Source organism: Chionomys nivalis, chromosome 20, assembly GCF_950005125.1.
Source record: "Chionomys nivalis chromosome 20, mChiNiv1.1, whole genome shotgun sequence".
NCBI lineage: Eukaryota > Metazoa > Chordata > Mammalia > Rodentia > Cricetidae > Chionomys > Chionomys nivalis.
Window position 1 is genome coordinate 37,908,681 of NC_080105.1, and position 22,994 is coordinate 37,931,674.

The following is a 22,994-nucleotide window of genomic DNA, read 5'->3' on the forward strand; positions in this document are numbered from 1 at the left end:
TTCCCTGAGCCCTGGGAGGATACATATGATATAGATATCCTACTTCAGACTTAGCTGTCTTCTATCCCTAGTTCTCTCTCCCTTGACTAGTTGTGTGTTCCTATGTTAATGGCCACACCCACAAGAAGAAGGTACTTTCTCTGGTAAGTTTAACAAACACACAAATCTCTGTGCACAATGAAATGTCTTTAGGAAGAGTACCCTTCAGCAGACTAATATTGGTAAGTGTTTTTTGGAGGCCTATTCTAGACACAGGCTCTAGACCAGATATCAATGCTAGTTATGAGCTGACTACTGTAAATCAGACCTTAAATCAAACCAGCACATGATTGGCCACTCATTGAGATTTATGCCACTATTGCAATTATGGGCATATACTGCCAGGCAGGTTATCGCTGTTCCCAGGACTCACAGAGGATGAGATTAATCAATACTTTCATTTCTCAGTAGTGTTCTCAGTAGTGATAGTAATGTTTTCTAGCAATATGAAAACTACCCAGGAAAAATGAACCTTCCAAGTCAATACCAGCTTAATTTCACCATGTTCTATGACTCAAGTATGTGATCTATTCAACAATGGGTTCTTATCCCCAAAAGACACAGGAAAGGATTTCCACAAAATCCTCTATGCCCTCATGATAAGTCCTAGAAACAGCAGTACCATGGGAAGTATACAGCAACATAATAAATACTATAAATAACACACATCCAAAATCATCCTAAATAGAGAAAAACATATTGTCATCTTGCTAAAATCAGAAATGAGACAAGGCTCTCCACTATGCCTACTCCTTATCAAAACAGTGTCTGAAGCACTAGCTGAAGCAATAAGACATGAGAAGAAAATTACATGACTGTACTTCATAGTCAAATCACAACAGATTAAAGATGTATATAGAGCAAAGGGAACTAGTGAGCGCACATGCCATTTACAATAATATAAGGTAGTAGATCCATATGAAACACTACAGCATGGAGACAAGTTGTGTGACTTTCTTGAGAAAATGTGACCAAATGTCTATTCTCTAAGAGATGGTAGTAATAATAGACATAAAAATTGTTTCCACTCAAATCTAGCTTGTAAACCAATAAGTTCACTTACAGAATCAAGGGAGAGGAGCTACTCATAGGAGCAAGAGTGATTCAGGCAAATGTATCAAAACTCAACTCAGCAGAGCTGACAACTCACAAAAGCGGCTTGGTTGAATTTCCCTGCATAAATTTATTGCAGCACCACCAAAGAGTTTCTTCCTTTTCAGCTTAGATAACATCAGGAATTAGCCTAGGAGGTTCTGCAGCTTTCATAATATTCCTGAGTTTTGTTAGGTTTGTGAACTTCCTATGTTCCAAGAGCCAGCACCCCCTATTCCCAATATAAAAAGATGCTTAACTAGAAAGAAAAATAGAGAATCATCTTCCTAAAAAAACCTGAAAGAGGCTGGAGAGATGGTCAGAAATTGTGATCACTTGTTGCTCTTACAGAGGACCTGGATTACATTTTTAGCACCCACATGGTGGCCTCACAATCATGTCCCTAACTCTAATTCCAGATATGTTGTTGTTCCACATGCTTATAAGTAACAATAATGCATAGCACAGTGCAAAAACACCAAAATTAATACAGACATTTTTACCAAAAGCAACAATGAATGTTTAAAGCTATGTATATGGTTGAATTTATAAATAGTTTGCATGATGTATAAATATATAAAAATAGCATATGGACCCCAGAAATATTAATAATACTTCAAGTTTTGTTATCTGTTGTATTATATTTATTTTATAAAATAATATGAGCATTGGAAATTAAATGCATAATAGTTCTTAGCAAATGACAGACTGCCATGTTTCTTTCAAGGCTCCCTGAAAAATAAACACTAGTGTTGTGGTTTGGATGGTAAATGTCCTCTATTGGTTCAGGAATTTAACACAGTATTGCCAGCTGGTGGTAATTCTAGGGAAGGCTATGAGCGCTTCAGAAGGTACAGCCTTGCTGGAGGAAATACGTCACTGGTGGTAGGCTTTAAATGTTCATAGCCTTGCTTCACTCCCAGTTCATTCTTCCAGCTATCTGCTGTACTGACTAGTTATATGTCAACCTGACACAAACTAAAGTCATCTGAGAAAAGAGAACCTCAAAAAAAAAAGAATGCCTCCATAAGATCAGCCTCTAGGCAGGCCTGTAGAACATTTTCTTAAGTGATGGATGAGGGACAGCTCAGCCCATTGTGAGTAGTGCTACCCCTAAGCTAGTGGTTCTGGGTTCTATATAAGAAACAGGATGAGCAAGCCATGACCAGGACTCCTCCATGGCCTTTGCATCAGTTTCTGCCTCCAGGTTCCTACGTGTTTGAGCTCCTGTCGTGACTTTCTTCAGTGATAAACTGAAATGCTGGAGGTGTAAGTCAAATAAATCCTTTTCTCTCCAACTTGTTGATCATGGTGTCTCCTCACAGCAATAGTAACCTGAACTAATGCACTTGTTTTCATTGTTTCTGCAGAAGATTCAAATACATCAAAAGATTAATTTCATACTATACAAGAGAAATGACATTCTTCTTTCATAACAAATTAAAAGGTTGACATTTTATATAAATAATAAACTATAGAGTCTCACTATAAATGATTTTATTCCCCTGCCTCTTCCACATCAGAGATGGAAACAATTACCATTTTAAGAGCTTATAATTTTGAATTATCCCACTGTTCCGTTAATGTACACTGAGTCTCCTTTTACTAAATGTGCATTTTTTAGGTACACATCCATGGGGAATGAAATTAACCCCCCAAAAAGGTACCTGCTGATCAATCTGTGTGAGAATGCAACCCTAATATTTATTATTATGAAACAGCAGACTTAGTTGGAGCTGTTTCAGTTGCCCTGGCCACCTCTGGTATTTTATCTTTCCCTTACTAGTGATGTCCCACTGATAATGTAGTCCACTTAATCTTCCTTATTTTAGGCATCCAGTCACCTCTCTACAAACTGAAGTTAATTTTACACACCAGCAGACCTGACTCCCTATTAAAATATACTGCCGATTAAAATCTAGCCTTATCACTTTGACTCCTGTCCATTGTAATTAATATCTGACAGGAATCAATAAAGTCCTTTGAAGAGAGGACATAAAGATTGTTGAGAAATTAATATCTTTACTTTAACTAAAAGGAAAAAAGAAAGGATGCAATTTCCTGTTGTGTGTTTTTTAAGTATTTCTATACTAGAATATCTTATTAGTGAATAACTTGTAAATATTTGCCATGAATGGTATGAATAGAAGTCATATGCATTTAATGATGTTTTTTATTCAAGCTTAATACTAATGAGACTGAGAAACAGGACATTTGTGCTTTTCTTTTGCAAAGCCGTGGTTCATTTGTCTCAATTTGAATTATATTAGATATATAATATTTCATAAACTATTATTGACACTAATTCAGTTTCAGATATTGTGTATATCCTTTAAAATATTTGTTAAATTGGTTTTAAATAAAATAGTTTTATGTTTAATGTAGACAAACTCATTGATAATATTTTTTAATCTAGGCTCTGTATTCTGTTAAAGAAGTCCTCTCTCTATTCAAATAAATGTATTCATGTGGAAGGATAAAACTTTGTATGTGAGTGTGTTTGGATGTCATTATTAAATCTGTGATGCATGGATAGGACAAAATCGATGGTTTGAAATTAAAGTGTCTGTTAAAACTAAAATAATTGGTATACCAATCAGTAAGTGTTTTAAGTTAGACAAGATAGATGAATGACTCAGGGTAAAATATATAAATACATGAATCTTTCAGAGAAATCATATAAGCTCAAGGCATTCAATAATAATATACTCCTAGAGAAATAAAACAAACACTTTCAATCAACTAGAGAAAACAATGGAATAAACAGTAATTATTGCTTCACTGAACAAAAAGGAGACATCAAATGGTTTGGGTTTCCATAATGTAAAACTCTAATATACAACCAGAAGTAAACACTGCTTTAATCATTAAACCTTAACTTCCCCCAGTCATCATCATATTTCAACACTGTAACATGAAAAAAATGCTCATGTAGGTAATTTTCCTGTATTTGCCTTCTACCAAATACTATGTTTGAAAGCAATCTTTATTATTTCTACACCTAGAAATTACTTCCCCCAAGCAATCATGCAAATTCAATGAAATTTTAATCACTAGAAAATAATATTGTATCCAACATCATTTCATACAGTTTCAACTGAAAATGAAACCTTTGGAGATGAAAGTCCAAAAGATCGTATTGAGTGAGATAACCCAGACCTAGAAAGAAAGAATCATGTGTTCTCTTTAATCTGAGGCTGCTAGCTCTAAATGTTCAGATATGAATATATAACCTGGGGTATCTGCAGAAACAAGGAAATTAAAAGGGGATCTTTACCTTTGCAGAATGGGAAGCTATAGATAGGGGAATATCAAAGTATGAGTGTTCTAAAGAAGAAAAGGAAAAAGCGGGGGAGCTAATTAATAAAGGGGAGGGGGAGAAAGAAAGAGCAGAAGGAAAGAGAAAAGCAACTGTAAGATATCTGAAACAGCAATCAGGAACCTACTATAAACTATGTCCCTCAAACACTCTCATACACACAAGTCTCTATAAATATACATGCACAATTTAAGAGAAAATTTCTCATCTGAGCTGACAGTGTTCCTTCTAAGAGCCAGAGACTATTTAACAAAAACTCCAACATGAAGAATAAGAAGGCTTTTTTGAGTTTTTGGTCAGGGTTGTCCAAGAGACTCCTAAAACATTGCCTACTTTTTTATTTCCTTTGGTTACCCTGTGATTGGAAGGCAAGTCCCTACTGGTGAACACAGCATGTGCTTTAGAAACAGGGTCCAGAGGCGCCTGAGTTTGAACTGACCTGAAATTCCCCCGTCTGAAGACTGTTTTGCATGATACCAGAAGGAACCATGCGAGCTTCCAAAAGAGAGGAAGAACCAAACAGTCCTCTTCAGGAATGAAGCCTATGAACTGTAGTGACACCAGCAGGGCACTATATCCTTAAGTACACAATAGTAGCATTCATGCCTCCTTTTAACCAACAGCTCTCTAACTGGATTTTAGACCTTCTTAATAGGGAAACAGTACCTGGTGCTTGAAAACTAACCATTTATCTAGGGCTAAGGAAGTCATGAATCTCAGAAAAGAACCTAAAAGAACCTAGAGCCAGCACTTTATGAAACCAGTACAATCCCTATCTACATTCTAAATATTTGTCCTTACATCCACAGATAAGTTTAGTACTCATCGCTTGTTAAAGAAATTGCTATTTGCAACAGATGCAGATCATTATGGAAAACCACAACTGCCAGGTGTCAGTGGCAAACGCCTTTAATTCCAACACTCAGGAGGCAGAGGGAGGAGGATCTTTGTGAGTTTGAGGCCAACCTGGGCTACAAGAGCTAGTTCCAGGACAGGCTCCAAAGCTACAGAGAAATCCTGTCTCAAAATACAAACAAACAAACAAACAAATAAATAGAAAACCACAATCAATCAACATGCAGAGTTGTAGATCTCAGTCTCAACTGATACTTCTAATACATAATTTCTGTACCTAATGCTCAAGTATCACTGTGGAAAAGAGAGGGGTAGAAACCTTGTAAGAGCCAGAGAAAGGAGAGTATTCTGTAAGATTGTGTCTCCTAGAAATTTAGTAGAAGTTATACCAATAAAATCTCACAAACATTACCTCACATGGGCTAAACACAGACAAAAATAGAAATGCTAAAGGGAACTAAAGAGAGCCTCAACCCTAAACAAAGAATTACAGGCAACTAAGGAATGTGGAGAGCTGCAGAAATAAGTCTTCTCTACGAATGAGCACACCAACCGGTTACCCAGTACCAAATGTTCTGTCCTGAAAACGTAAATACAAGTAAAGTATGCCATGAAGTTGAAAGAGAGCAAAAATGAATACATGGAAGGGTTTGGAGGGAAGAAAGAAATAAAATGAGTACAGAAGTTGTAAGATTAAAGATCAAATCTTCTTACTGCTAGGATTACTTAATCCTACCTGTTTCCACTGAGGACATTATTGACTTGTAAGTTTGACTCTTATCTTGCAGATGCTTACATTTTGTTTTACATGCATCATATAAAAATTATGTGGAGGGCCGGGCGGTGGTGGCGCACGCCTTTAATCCCAGCACTCGGGAGGCAGAGGCAGGCGGATCTCTGGGCGTTCGAGGCCAGCCTGGTCTACAAGAGCTAGTTCCAGGACAGGAACCAAAAAAAAAGCTACGGAGAAACCCTGTCTCGAAAATAAAAAAAAATAAAAAAATAAAAAAATAAATATGTGGAGGGGGTGTGGGTAAAGACTTTTATCAGAGTATTTTAAATATTATAAGAAGATAATATTTTATCAGTTTGCTTGCTGACACTCTGTAATCCCTAAAATTGTATATTTTCATAGAATGATTCAGGAAGCTAGGAAAACAACTGTTCCTTTAGAGCACAATTTCAAAGGAGAAAGTCAAGATGCTGTCTTTATAAACTGTGCTATAATAATAGATCAAAATATGCTAAGTGGCAATTCTGCCTCTTATTTTCTCCTTGTTTCCTCCTCCATATCTTACATCCCCTTAACAACAATGGTTGTGTATCATTTTGAGGACTACAAATAATGAACATATCTACTGCCAGCAACATGTAAGGCTACAGTATTCATGACCACATATTCCGTCTATTTCTCTAACAGCAGAAGGCCAATAATTTAAAATAGAATTGGCAGCAAACACGGGAGTGTGAAATCTTTGTTGGCACCAACAGAAGAGCCTTTCTTATTGCCTTTTAGTCACACTCCCAGGTTTTCCTCACACTGCCAAGGTGTAAAATATTCCTTTCCCCCCTTTAACGGGTGTCACAAGAAGTCAATTTTTATGCTACATTCCTTGTGGGGTTTTTTGAAAATGTTTAACTTTAGCAGAGATTCTAAAAAAGGTTTCTCCGTGGGAAATAAGTGATGTTTTCTATCAGTCACATTAGGGCTCTTATGGTTATTTTCCATTTTGTGCAATCCGTTGAGGTCTTAAGCATCAGAAAACAGAAGGGATGTGTATTCTAGCAGTGTCTGCTGTTTAAATTGCCATTTTCACCACATTTACATCCTTTCACAGTGCTGAAAGCAACTTTGCATAAGTTGTCATAAATCCACAATGCTCTGCTTTCCTCAAAGCAGAGTTGAAGGCTGAACCAAACAGTTCTGCGATTCTCTAGGCATTTGTTCTTTGTGTGAACAATACTGACCTTGAGGCTTACAGGAAATATATTGAGAAAATTCTGTGTATCAAGTTCAGTGAGGAGATGTACAAGTGGCTGCAATATTAAACCGAAAGTGCTTTCAACTTTGCCAGAAAGTTAAGTAAACACAACTGAAGTACAGAGAAACCCGCAGAGCCATGAATAGAATATGATGTGGTTGAATTCAAAAGTCGATTGATAGAACTAATAAAGAAAAACAATAGCCTAATAGAATTCGATTCTGTGGAGGGTAGAGTGATGCATGCCAGTGAATTGAATGGCAGCAGAGGAAGTATGGTTCAGCATCGTTCAGGAAGTTCCAGTCCCCAGAGAAGGGAAAATAGTCAAGCAATTTTCATAGATGATTTTGTTTTTAGGTAGGCATGAGTTTCAGAGTTCTCAACATTGTAGATTCTCCCATGCTCGTCTTTTTTTACTGTAATTGAGGGGCTATGATTTATGTAAGAGCATATCCATGTTGACTTATGGACTCGTTGTACACAGTCATAACCCATAAAAAGCATCGTGGATAGACTAATCATGAATGCCTTCTCACGGGAAGATCTGTGTAAAGTACACAGGGGATGGATATTTTAAGCAGCTCTTACTTAGATGTTTTTGTGCTCTACCTACAACCAGGACTCTAGAAATCTATACAAGGACTTGTGTATTCCACTCATTTATTTACCTTTACTTAAGAAATACTCACTATGCAATTATAAGAATAGTACTTCTAACTACATAGACTGGACACTTAAGATTTATTATTTTACCCATACTTACTACATTTAATGATAAAAATTAAGAAAATGTATAGCAGTAATAGTATAAAACTAGATAATGATATTCACATAAAACTCTACAGGCTATTTTAAGAAAAATGTGAAAAAATATATTAAGTTATATACCGTATACTAAGTCAAAATAAAAGAAACAGGAAAATGCAAATATTTGGAATAGAAGACATGCTAGGGTATAAATAAAAGTCACAGTATACAAGGCAGAGTAAAAGACACAGGCGAATAAATGCAAACTAATCAGCAAGAGTTGTGCTGATGTTAAAGGATATCACAGAAAAATCAAAAGATTTTACCACGACACATACCAAGTTTTGCAAGAAAGGAAATGTTGCTACTGAAAAGTCAATCCCTCAATGGAAAATTAAATAACCATTTTGAAGAAGCTCCAGTGAATTTTACATCATGATAATGCTTACAACCCAGTGTGGGATGATTTTCTTCTAAGGACCTGACTGCTGCATTCATGTTCCAAACCATCTTTATCCTCCACCCATATTGCTTCAGTAGTTTCATAAAAGACTTTTTTGCTTGTAGCTTTGCCTTCATGATCTGCATTCAAAGAGTATGCAGATTGCATTTAGCTGTGTTCATTTAAGCCCTATCATCGCTATATTCAAAACCCTCAAATTATCCTAAGTCCCCCTCAGTATAGGAATCCTACCCTAGTTCTGTGAGCTCTAGTGCATATAGTTTGTATTTATCTTCTTTTCCTACCTGCCAGCCACAGCTTTCTCCAAACCAATCTGACCGTTGGACTCATTTTCTTAATCCCATCACAGCTGAACCACCTGTAAACCTGTTCATTCAAAATGTTTTTCCCCAAAACCTCAAAAGCTTATTCCACTAAGTCATGAGTTTACTATACTCTAACCAAGTCTTTGGTGACTTACATGATTTCAAATACTTGACTTACCTCCCAAGTAATCCCTACTTCCTTTTTACATTTAATTCTCACCATGTACATTTTATATATTGTTTAATTTAATTTTCATCTTTGTCTATAAATGTTATATAAATATCAGTACCATGGGATCTGGGGTGATTTTTGTCTTTGACTTAACAATGTGTACTAATGCCTTGCATTTTAGTTTGAATAGATAAGATTTGTTAAATACTTACTGAAATACTGATTATTTAGAATTGACATCTGCTTACCATGAGTAACTTTTCAATAAGAGAAGTGTATAATAAAACATTTCTATTTATAGCACAAATGAACACTGTGGATTGAAAAAATAGCCATCAGCTTTTGAAAGACATCTGTAACCACAAGCTAGAAACTAGGTACATCACTGCTCAGAAGGAGGAGCTCATTATAATGCATATTAAAGACTGTAGAGATGGTAAACATCCCAGGTTTAAAAAAATAATAATTAAAGGTTATTTGAAGCATAAGGTAAAATTCTCTTCTTTTGTCAATATAACTATCATCTAACCTGAAAGCACTAGAAATGTGAGGAATAAAATATTGACTGCAAAGCCTGTGGCTTCCTAGGCTTCCTGGCAACTCCCAGCATAATTGCAGATGAATTTGAGGGAGACTGAAGTTTCTGTGGAATATAGTTATGAAGCATTTTGTTATGGCTGTTATGGTTATCTTACAAAAACCTTCTCACATGGATACAGAGACTTAGACAATATAGATTTTATTTCACTGTATCTGATAGGTAGATAGGTTATCTTATTTTGTTTATTTTTTCTCTAACAAAGTCCTTGTGATTTTGCTTCTATTGCGAATCTCTTCCCCCTTTAGCAACCTCATATTTCTTTCTGTGTGTCTCAGTTAGAATTGCAAAGGAATTTTCTTTTTTTTTTTTTTTTTTTTTTTTTTTTTTTGGTTTTTCGAGACAGGGTTTCTCTGTAGCTTTGGTGCCTGTCCTGGAACTAGCTCTTGTAGACCAGGCTGGCCTCGAACTCACAGAGATCCTCCTGCCTCTGCCTCCCGAGTGCTGGGATTAAAGGCGTGCGCCACAAAGGAATTTTCAAGACAATACCACAACAATTCTGATTGTGTGTGGGAGCATATTATAGTGGGGCACTCACTCAAAATTCAAAGAGCAGGGTTGGCAAGAGACTTGACTCTTGAGGGGTTCGCAGGTGTCCAGGAATATGTCCCCAGCTGGTACCTTGGGCAACTAAGGAGAGGGAACCTGAAATGACCCTATCCTATACTGATGAATATCTTGCATATCACCTTAGAACCTTCATCTGGCGATGGATCGAGGTAGAGACAGAGTCTCAATTTGGAGCAACGGTCTGAGCTCTTAAGGTCCAAATGAGGAGCAGAAGGAGGGAGAACATGAGCAAAAAATCAGGACCACGAGGGATGCACCCACCCACTGTGACAGTGGAACTGATTTATTGGGAGCCCACCAAGGCCAGCTGGTCTGGGACTGAATAAGCATGGGTTGATTCCGGACTCTCTGAGCATGGCGGTCAATGAAGACTGATGAGAAGCCAAGGACAATGGCACTAGGTTTCGATCCTAATACATGATCTGGCTTTGTGGGAGCTTAGCCTGTTTGGACGCTCACCTTTCTGGACGTAGATAGAAGGACCTTGGTCTTCCCGCAGGGCAGGGAATTTGGACTGCTCTTCAGTATCGAGAGGGAGGGGGAATGGAGTGGGGGGAGGAGAAGAGGAGTGGGGATAGGGGGAGGGAAGTGGGGGGAGGGCAATATTTGGGAGGAGGGGAGGGAAATGGGAAATGGGGAGCAGGTGGAAATTTTAATTAAAAAAGAATAAAAATAAATAAGTAAAAAAAAAAATTCAAAGAGCAATTTTCTCACCATACTGATTTCTCCATTGTAAACTTAATAGCAATGACCATAGTGTACATATTAGAAAAATAAGGTCATTGCTAGAAAAAAATGGAAAGAATCATTCCAAGAAGCTAATAATTAACATAATGACTCAGAGCGTGAGAGGCTAGTTAAATGGAATCAAGCCCATAACAAAAATCAGGTGTAGTTTAGTTACTTGGAGAATCTGCTTTGGCTTAATTTTTTCTCATAATTTTCTTCATTCCTGTATCTTACTGATCTTTTGAAACTCATTCATTTGAGATGCTTCAAACCATTATACTTTCCAGGAGAAAAAAAAAACTGAAGTTAAATATGTAATGATAGTTTATTACATATTCATTTACAAAAGCATCCTGTACTGTGAGATGGAACAGACAATCTCCCACACCCTGGTGGTAATAATGTGTGCTAATTTAAAAAACACTCTTCGAAAAATAGCTAAATGTAGAACATCTGCATCCTCTATAAATAAGAAATTATATTGTTTTTCCCAGAAAGAAATGTACATATTTATTCACCAAAAATCAAGATAGGTTGATAAGATAGCATTTATGAAAACAAATGAATAAATAAGTTTTTAAAAGTCTAGAAAATAATCATACTGTTATTTTCAGCAACCTAATGGGTTCCCCTACATTTTAGAAACCTTGAATCATGCCAAAATAGAATTTGAGGCTTTGATACAGAAAATAACTTCTGACCTAGCTAGTGTGATAAAGTAGAGTTGAAAATTTCATTAAATTTGTTTTAATACAGGTTTAAATTCAAAAGTTAGGAGAAAAAAAAGATATTGAGTAAGGGAGACATGACTAAAAACCTTAAGAGATGTTACCTCAATGGAGAATTGCAGTAAGCTATCTAAACAGGGATATGGGCTTCCTTAGGGGGGGGTTGTAGTTAACGGTCTCAGCATTATACATTGTTTTCATAGCTCTCAGGTTACATCTCAAAAAAAAGGATGCTAGCAATCTATTTCTCTTTTCTCTCTCCTTTGGTAAGAGACTACAAGTGTGTCCAGAGAAATGCCCTAGAGGGAGTTTGAATAGGAGAAGGTAAAACCAGGGAATCCCAGGTTCACACAAAATGTTTAGTATATGTCTTTACCCTTTAAATGGGGTTTCTGGTAAAAGTTCTAGATGTAAGGGGAAACTGCTCTTTTGCTCCTGACAGTCCAAACCCAGATAATCACATAGATGTGATATTAATTACAACACATCTTGGTCAATACCTTAGTCATATTCCTGGCTAACTCTTAAATATAAATTAACCCATTTCTATTCATCTGTGTGCTGCCATGAGGCTATGACCTACTGGTAAAAATTCTGGGCATCTTTCTTCTTTGGCAGCTACATGGCATCTCCTTGAATCCACTGCTTGGCTGTGTTTCTCTTTTAGAGAGACTCAATTTCATGTAGCCCAGGGAGGCCATGAACTCACAGAGAATCATCTGCCTCTGTCTCCCGAGTAAAGGTGTGTGCCACTACAGCATGGCCTCTATGGCTAATCAGTATGGATAGTTCTGTACTCTGATCTTCAGGCAAGCTTTATTTGTTAAAGAACAAACAAAATATCACCACAGCATTATAGTCGGAAAGAGGGAGTGCTGTGGGTTAAGAGAAAAAGTTACATGGAGCTGTTTTTACGTTCTTTAGTAGTCATTTAATATCCACTTCTGACGCGAGCTAAAATGCTGTGACTGCTAGATTCAACTTTGGGATGTATTTTTAAGGTTAAACTTTGGGATGCATTGTTAAATTTAGCAGACAGCTAACTTCCACCAACTCTAAGAAGAAACTGCTATAACATCTGAAACCTATGTAAGAGATCACTTCCCTCAGTTATAGCTTGCCTCCCCTAATGTGTTTGACAGGTGCATTGATGCGTGACTGTCTTTCACTCTACAATTCTTAAAAGTTCTTATTGTCTCTTCCACAATGGAGCATGGTGCCTTCACGGCTCCCTAAAGCTATCACACTCTTAGGAAAAATCTCTCTCACATTGTTTAGAGAAAAGCTGTGTTTTGCATGTCATTACTTATATTTCAACATAACAGAGGGCTTTTTGAAGGTTTAATTTTTCAATTATATAAAGATATAAGCAATAGACTAACCTGTAAGTGGTAGATATTGGATGATCCGGTCAAATCAACAAATCAACAAAAATTGACACCATTTTGTCACCTGTAAATAATTCTGAAGTTAGAACAGATGACCTAGGTTATTATCTTGACTCCAAGTTCTAACTTATATTATAGTATAGTCTATCCAGTTTATATTATAGTACTCTTATGTAATTATTTAAAAGGTGCATTTTCATGTTAACATATTTAACATTTCCAACTATAAACTGAGAGAAATATACTAGTTGATCAACACAGTACGGTCTCCTTTAAAGATTCTTTGAGCTTTCTGCATGAGATAAATGTAACAGTTTGCACTATTTCTGTTCCTTAAAAAAATGAATATATAGAATGGCCCTCTAATATTAAATGCATTTATTTAATTGCAAATAATCTTTTCTAATATTTACTAGAAGGGGAGTGCATGTTTGCTAGATCACCTTCCCTATGGCTTTAACAGATATTTTGATTAAAATGTGAATGAATTCTACTGAAAAGACAAGAAAATTGCAAGAGTTATTTAAATACCAGGAAAATTTATGTGAGATCACATTTCTCTAAGTGAGATTCCATGATATGAGGTTCAAAATGATTAGGTATGGCTTCTGTTTGGGGACTTTTACATGCTTATGAGTTGAAATGTCCCATTAACTGCACTGATATTAATCCAGATAATAAAACAGTAATCCATATTCAATAAATTGAATAATTTACTTATGAACATGCAAGCCTACTCTGTCTGTTTTTTTTGTTGTTGTTGTTTTGTTTTGTTTTGTTTTGTTTGGATTTTTCGAGACAGGGTGTCTCCGCGGCTTTTTGGTTCCTGTCCTGGAACTAGCTCTTAGACCAGGCTGGCCTTGAACTCACAGAGATCCGCCTGCCTCTGCCTCCCAAGTGCTGGGATTAAAGGCGTGCGCCACCACCGCCAGGCTCTCAGTCTGTTTTTATATCTGCTTTTATTTTAGCTCCCTGGACACTTCTTTTTACAAATCTAAGTTTCTCAGTGTGTAGTAGCTTTTGGATTATTTAACTAACTCATCATAATAAAACAATCCATTCAGCAAAATTCTAGAAAAAGGCACAACACATCTGTAGCAATTTTTATTTGCTCCTTTTTATACTAATCAAATAGTATGTTTGGTATATAAGTGCATGGCTAAACATTCTGGGGAAATTTTCAGGCATCATGTCTTTTAATTTTGCTACTATATCCAAACCAAAACATTTATATAGTACAGTTGTTTTCATTACAAAAACAAAACAAAATAATAAAAGCTTCCATATTGAAGACAGTAAATGTCAGAGAAATGATAGACTCGGTGGAATGAGAGCTATTTAAGTTTATAGTAGCTAGACATGATGAAGTTTTATCTTTGAATACTACAACTCATCCATTTCAAGGGGGGATTTCTGTTTCTATTAAACTGCTTTTGTGGCAGCTATGATCTTGTGTTGTTAGATTAAGAAGACTCCTGAGAGACAAATTCTGCCTGGCCACTGGCTGATTTGAAAAGATTCCAGGGGCAACCACAGATGCATAATAAACTACAGACCCCTCCCGTCTTCTTCAAAAGTTTCAGGTCCACAAAATTCATTATCCTCATGAATATGTTTTCCTTGTGTACAAACAACTCAGTTTTCCTTGGCTCACATTCATGTGAAAGAACTGGGTTATGGTGAGCAGGTGGCCGTGCACATGAAAACCAGTACCTTCCAGACAGCTCCTCTAGATTTCTCTTTAGTCCATCTTTGGAGAGGACACTGTCCTGTCTCCCACAGTACATCTCTGAGAAAGGCAAATCAGAATCTTCTCTGTCCATGACTGTATTTAAATATGTTAGGATCAGTGATTAGGAGTTCATTGTGGCCACATAGGGAGTCACTATGTTTCACTTGATCTTGTGCTGTAATCGACCTAATGTTCAAAAGCCCCTCTCGCTGCTACATAACTCTTTCATTAACCGGGAGTGGGCATTAGGCAAAGAGCCTTACCGGAGCTTCATGAATACTTCTATTTTATTGATCACATATGACAAACCCTGTAAAGTACACAGTTCATTGAATCATATTTACAAAGCCTGTATAAGTATCACCACTATCTAATTGCAGAGCATTTTATTGCCTCCTAAAATAAATGTATTATGCACTAGTGACATTTTCCCTCTGTTGTCCTCCTTGCTTTTTGGCATCTACTAATTCACTCTTTGAGTTTATGTATTCTCAACATTTCATAAAAATACATCAAATGTGGGCTTTGAGATAAAGCATTATTTTTGTTTAGCAGTATTTTTAGGTCCTTCTATTCTTTTAGCATGAAACAGCATGACTTTCTATTTGATTTCTGAATAAAATTAGATGATCTGGGTAAACATTTTTTATCTGTCTACATGTGGTGGGTATTTACTTATTTCTTTTTACTGAGTATTATACATAATCTATGTTGTTCATATTTTTTATATCTTTGCATGAAAGTGTATTTTCAGTTATCTTAGCTATGTATTTAGAAGTACAATTGGTAGATGGTATTATCCTATCCACAATTGCTTCAGAAAATCCCAAGCTATTTTTCAAAGGCATTGTCAGATTCCACGTCCACATCAACAATACTTGATGTTCAGGACACATTCTTCCTACATCCTTATCAATGCTTGCTACTGTTCATCTATGTTTTGCTGTTTTCTTAGTGGGTATGAAGTAGCATCTCACAAAGGTCTCGCTTTGAATTTCTCTAGTGACTAATAATGGTGAGCTTTAGAATTTTATTGCTTACTGGCAACTTTTATAACATCTTTGGTGAAAAGACATTTTAAAATCTGATGCCTAATTTTAATTGGGTCTCTCATTTTATTTCTCTATACCAATCATTTTATTTTATTTTAATTTTTTTTTTTTTGGATTTTCGAGACAGGGTTTCTCTGTAGTTTTTGGTGCCTGTCCTGAAACTAGCTCTTGTAGACCAGGCTGGCCTCGAACTCACAGAGATCCTCCTGCCTCTGCCTCCCGAGTGCTGGGATTAAAGGCGTACGCCACCACCGCCCGGCTCATTTTATTTTTTTATAGTCTAAACTTTAATCATATGCTACAGCTTGCTATTGGGTTCTCCAATACACTGTATGGTCTTGTCTTGTCTTAGCACTCTTTGAAGCACTTTAAATAAGTATTCCAAGCATTAAAATTTATGTATTTTTGTTTGGCTTTGTCACTGTTTTTCTAATACCAAAGAAGCCATTGATTAACAAGGTCACAGAGAAGTATATTCAAGAGCCTTATATTTAAAGTTTTTATACACAGTTACTTGGTTCATTTTGAGTTAAGTTTGGTGTAAGGTCATGTGTCTAAATTTTCAGAGTACTTAACTTGGAAGAAACAAAAGGCTCCTTGCTCACTGATTCTATTGACAACACAACTTCTGATACCTTACGTTTTGTGACTTAATTAGCTTAATCTTAAAATCTCCCCTAAGCTCATGCCTTCCACGCAACTTCTTCCGGACATTTTTACTGATAACTTATACACATCTCAGTGAATTTTTAGTAACTTCAAGCACAATTTGAACGGTCCACCATCATACAAAGTATACTGGTTTGTAACCCATCACACCACAGTTAAAGAACAGGTGTGACCTCTTTTTCTATTTGACACTAATTTTGATTTTAATGATTCATTCTTCAAAAAAAATAAAAAAAGGCAAAACTGGTAACTTGTAAACACAACTGATGTAGTCCCCTTGTTTGAAATATTCCAATAAATTTCTCAGAAGTTTTGTCTCTTTGTTTGTTGCTTATATTTTTGTTTTTAACTCAAAGGAGAGATAAAGCAATGATTTAAAATATTTTAAATGGTTCATGGGGCCAGGGATGAGTATCATTGACATCTTGCAGAGGCTATCTATGTGACTGAACAACCTATAATTGACAGGGTGGTCCCACAATTAAGTCTTATCAGGTCTGAAATAGCAATATTACAAATGCTGAAAACTCCTTATTTAAGTCAAAAGAAAATTTCCCAAAGGGAGCTGGAAGATGCCCACCTTTCCAATCTTACCTACCGTTTCCATCTTTCTCCTAATGCTCCAGTTATATATCCCTTTCTTTAGCATATAAGGTTATTTCCAGAAACACAGCCTTTAAAATTGCTTTTTACTATAAATGCAATTTTCTTCCCTAGCTTGGCTACTTCTCATCTCTCTGGTATGTTCAAGCATTACCTGTTTAACAAAGGAAGTCTTCACACCTGTAGGGAATGAAGGCTAATACAGAAGGGTAGCGCTTTAGAAGAGAGGGTTATTGAGGGATAGCATGGAGAAAATTAAAGAAAAATGAAATATACATATAAATAGCAGATGTTGAATGGCTGAGATTCTCATTCTCAGCGTTTTCACTCTCTCACCTCCTCATGCCTTTATCCAAATCCCTTCTCAGTGCTGCCTTCCCCGATGACCCCATTTTTATTAACATTTTAAGTGATCCATCTTGATAATGGATTTATAGTTCTCATTCACTGTCCTTCTCCATTCCTATCCTCCATCTCCATATACCATTCTGGCTGCCTCCCTTCTCCCCAGACAGTCCTCCCTGCATGTGATCTTTGAATGCTAATATGAAATTGGAAATCCCATATATGAATATTAAAATGTGATTGGGAATTGGTAGTTATACATGGAAGGATGTTAGGAAGAAGACTGAGGGTTCTGTTGAAATGAAAAGATAATATTTGAAGAACGGCCACAGCTGTGAGGGTTTTTTGCAGTGTGTGCAACATGAAGAGGGGGCCTGCAAGCAATATTTGAAGTAGAGGGCTCATACTAGTAAAAGAATAGAATAAGCACAGAGATTACTTTCATAAATTTTATCTTCAGGCAACTATTCTTATTGGTGATCAGATATAAAATAGCCAATCCATCAAGTACAAAGAGAATAGAATCAAACAATAAATCATGAGATCAAGGAGACTTTTTAATAAAGAATATACAGGTATGGGTGAAAGAGGATCATTTCCTAAACATTGAGTTCCCCAGTGATAATAGAAGAAGATGTGGATAAGAAGGTTTCTGATTTTGAGCTGAAGGATTAAGTAGGAGAAAAGATTTGGGGGAACAAACTGGCATCAGTAGGAGCAGTTACCTGATGTCATTGGTCTACTGTGAACAGCTCTAGGCTAGGAGTCATAAGTAGCAAGTATGAGTGATTAGAAGGGAGAGAAAGTAGTGGTGTCTGTTCTAGGTGTTTTTCACTGTTATAAGAAGCATCCTAGCACTGTATTAATGGTTGAAAGGGAAGGTGTTTCTGGTCTTAGAATGAGGCTATTTCTAAGCCCTACCATACCCCTTTCCCTTACTCAGCATAGAAGCTTAGGCACGAGTACAATGCAGAATGCTTCTACTTTAGATCCGAGACTGACTGGAATTGTGCTGACCCTATCCCCGAGTATTGAAAGAGTGTGTCAGAGTGCCTCCCTCTACATTCAGAGCTTGAAAGCTCAGCCTCTAAAGTATGTATGCTTTTTACACTACTGCAGAATTAGAATATCAAGAAGTGAACTATCATAAAGAGAGGATCATTTATATAATAAAAAATGTGAAAATCTTAGCCTGTGGAGAAAGAAGGAACAACAGGCAAGGTTACATTTAAAAAAATACAGAGAGCAAGGAGACCATTGTTCTCCCCACCCAAAATACCTGAGCAATGATGGTGAAAGGAGATGATGCAGTGTGAGCAAATTCATGAGCTGCTCCAAAGCAGGTGAGCAATAGGAGGAAGGTTTATACTTAGGTAAGAAACAGATGATTGCCAAAGAAGTGGCCTATTTGCCACAGACCCATTGATGAACTTGGAGTACATTTTTGATGGAAATGATTTTTCATGCGAGGAGTGAAACTTCTCCCTACCTCTGCATTTGGGAAAGGCTTAGGCAGTATTGTTATCTTACCTCTACAATCAAGATAGAAGGTTTTGGTTTAACTTCAAGAAAACAACATCCCCTACATCTTTATGCTCCAAACAAGAGTTAGATTTTCCACATAAGTAATCACAAAGCCCCGCTAATTTTCCTATGCTGTTATTTAAGTTGTTTTGTGTTGATTTCTATTACTTGAATGCCATGAAAGGACAGATGTAGAGTTTGATTATCAGTTAAACTGTCATCCAAGTTGAAAATGTAGTGGGGGGGAAGGCTTGTGAGCCACTTACAATGCTCAAACTGAACAAACAAGTTAAGTAACTAAATGTTGCCTTTATACATCACATTAATCTTGCCCTCTAGACAAAGAAATGTTATTATCAGTGATTATTCCAGTGCTCAGATTAGCATTGCTCATAATTCTACTATGTCTTTATAAAGCACATGACCTGTTGTTGAGAATATTGACTAAATGCACTTACAGTAAGTATCTCATGTCAATAAAAAGGTCACAAAGAACTTTTGTATTTTTATTCACTGGCACAAGAGTGTTTTATATCAAATGAAAACTTTTGTTTTCTCAGCATCCATTAAACAAAGTCACTGTTGAAATTCTTTTATGAATAGAGTGGCATTATTTTGTAAATATAAAGATGTGGTGTAATGTGTTGTATTATGGTATGATGTCACTCCTGACACTGTCATCTTTCTTTTGATAGTATTAGCTGTTTGAAAACTTTTCCTTAAGCCAGATTAGATTCACATATTTTTCTATCATGCAGACAATTGCCTCTGAGGCCTTGGGACACTTGTCTCTAAGCACTTTTTTCAGAGCCTCACATTTTATAGATTCTTAAGGAAGATTCATACTCACTCAACCACAGAAGAAATATACTTAACCATTTATATGTTGTATTTTAAATTCCCAAAAGGTAAGAGAAGAACATCTGTCATTATGATCAGCAGGAACTCTCTTCACAAACCACACAAGTGCATGGCATTATCAAGATATATGGAGGCAATCGTCCAAGAAATAAAGCATTAAAGTTATGTGCAGAGACAGGGCACCCCAGAAGCCAGCATTATTTTAATAGGGCAGAATGGAAAATGATTTATATCAATGCATTTTTATAGAGCATTAGTTAGCAATTTGTTGTTTAGTATCAATTCACCATGTAAAGTACGTTAGGAACTACGTATCTCAACAGAATGCTGTGTCACCTATTTTCTCTACAATTTCTGTGGAAGAGAATCTGTAGAAGAAATATTCAGAATTGAAACTGTGCTGGATTTAAAACACAGTTTTAAAGAAAGCAAAGCATGTAATATTAAAAGTTACCTGAAACTAAGCTATTGGTAAGGTAGTGAGACCCATGTAGACAGCTTGCAAGATGTTCTGAGAAATTGATAAACAAAAGTGTCTTTAAATCAATAGAAGTAACTGCAAAGACTTGCCCGTGGGCTGTGACATTTCTAAGGAACTAGACATAATTGAATTCTAGTTCTTGTATTTTTTTCTAGTGATAATGGCTAAGTTATTAAGAGAAGGATTCTGTTTGGGGAGATAAAACAAAAATTATCGATACAACTCAAAGCTCATTATAGCACTGACGTGAAGAATTTTAAGGGATCAACAAATCAATAGAGAATTTGATGCCACTCAGCCTCAGACGCACATGTATGGGTTTTATGTAGTTTTTCTTGTCCCCCTTTTCCTTCAAAGTGCCTCAGTGTTTTATTTTTGATGGGTTTTGGCCATTAATAAAATAAAAGTGATATTTTCTTCTTTTTTTCTGTTTTATCTCATGGAAGTTTAAGATCATATAGAAGAATTTCTCTTTGGACTGCCAATTCACAAAAAAAAAAAAAGACATGGGGACTTATTATTAATTATGAAAGCTCAGTCTACAACATAGAATTTTCCAACTAGCTCTTATAACTAGTTCTTAATCTATTCATATTAATCTACATTTTTTTCCTCATCATTTTTACCCCTCTTTCATCTCTCACTTCCTGTTCCCTTCTTGTGTTCTGTGGCATCTCTCCCGTGACTAGATTCATCTTCTCTCCTTCTCTCTCTGTCTAGAAGTTCTACCTAACCTCTTCCTGCCTGTCTATTGGCCATTCAGCTTTTGATTAAACCTATCAGAAGGCACCATGGCAAAGACACATTTTCACAGTGTCTTTGATTTATATCAATGTATTTTTATAGAGCATTAGTTAGCAATTTGTTGTTTAGTAGCAATTCACCATGTAAAGTATGTTAGGAACTACATATCTCAACAGAATGCTATATCACCTATTTTCTCTATAATTTCTGTGGAAGAGAATCTGTAGAAGAAATATTCAGAATTGAAACTGTGCTGGATTTATTTTTTTATTATCCTAAATATCCTTTAAGGACTAAAACTTTACATTACCTTTTCAAATGGGCTGCATAGGCACAATACCTTAAACAAGAATAGTAACATATTTGCACAATAGCAAACATAACCTTAAATTTGTATCAGTATACAAAAATTCATACAAATGTAAAATATTTGAGACTAGTCTTTGTTCAAAAGCAGACTCAACAACCCACACATTTATTTTATCATTTCTATACTACACCCCTCTCTTCCCTTCAGAAAGAGATAAGTGAATCTTATCTCCTTTGTTTAGCTATTTGCCTCACAATGGCCAAAAATTTATAGCCAACACTTCTAAATGATAACAAACATTCATAATCTGTCAAATGGCCAAAGCCTCCCTGCCCATCTCTTGGGAATGTGGACATCATTTTCTCTAGACTTCTTTCTTTTGTATGGGAGCAACAGCATCTTTAGTAGATTCTGAGAAATTTAGGATAATGGTCGAGTTCTGGGAGAGCTAATCATAACATTTGTTGCCCAGTCTCTGTGCAATGGGAAAGCGTGAGGCTTATCCACAATCCTGGCTATCAGAGTCAGTGAGGCTGGACCATCACAGTCAGCAGACTTGAAACTCTTCTGGATGCAGAACTCTAAGGAAACTGTAATGGAGGCACTCTGAGAGGCTGGATCACCTGGGCTACCTGTTTTCAGTGGTATCTCATTCATTTGCTCTGAAAACACAATCTTGATTGGATTCTTTGATTGCGTCAAGGTTTAGAGTCACCAGGTTTGATCTGGTATAAGTAAAAGACATAATTAATAACAATATTGATTATGAAAGCTCAGCCTATAGCTTAGGTTTGTCCAATTATCTCCTATAACTTAACCATTTATATTAATCTCCATTTTGCCTTGTGGGTTTTTTTTTTTTGTCTGTCTTCCATCTTCCATCTCCTGTTGCCTCTCCCTGTTCTCTGTCATCTCTCCTGTGCTTAGATTCATCTCGTCTCCTTTTCCCTCTACCCAGAAATCCTGGCTAACCTATTCGTCCTAGTTATTGGCCATTTAGCTCTTTGTTAGACCAGTCAGAAGATGTTATGGCCGAGACGCATCTTCACAGTGTGCAAAAAAGAATATTCCACAACAAGGTAGCATTTTGTTTGTTTTTGTCCTTTCTTGGACAATTTTTAGTTTGTAGCTAGGGGGTTAAAAGGGCTGCCTGTGATGGGCAGACAGCCCAAGCTATGCAGCAGGAACTGCTATGGTGCAGCAGTTTATTACCCAGTGCATCTTAATACTGAATCCTACTTTCTCCCTTCAGACTGAACTACAGCAACCACCTGTCTCTTGATTCTCTCTTTCTGACACTACTCATTACTGACATGTTATCATCCAATACTAATCTCTCCGCTGGTACCATTAAATATGCTGGTTCGTTGTGTAACCAACCTCTGGGAAATGGTTTTGTCCTTTGAAAATATAGTCCCATCTTTCTTTGAAATTATAAGCACACCCTAGTATTGAATTTTTTCACTTTTCATGCCTCACTCATAGATTTATCCATGTCCAGTCATAGCGCAATCTCAGGCTTTTTATCATTTTTCTTCCTTTTTAACTGAAACATATGTTGAGTGGTTTCATTATGTAATGTCACAAGTTATACACGCAGGTATATATTTCTATACAGAAAATAAAATCTATATCTCTGAATTCAGTGTCTCACATAATAACGCAATGCTATTCATCACTCCCATG

The 22,994-nt window shown here is 36.4% G+C and overlaps 1 non-coding gene across 1 annotated transcript; it reads right to left on the reverse strand.

The window, feature by feature from the left end:
* Window positions 1-22,429: 22,429 nt before the first annotated feature.
* Window positions 22,430-22,567, reverse strand: LOC130863283 (small nucleolar RNA SNORA76). Its single transcript, XR_009055712.1, has one exon. It is a non-coding gene; the product is annotated as a small nucleolar RNA SNORA76 (small nucleolar RNA).
* Between the last annotated feature and the right edge of the window lie 427 nt (window positions 22,568-22,994).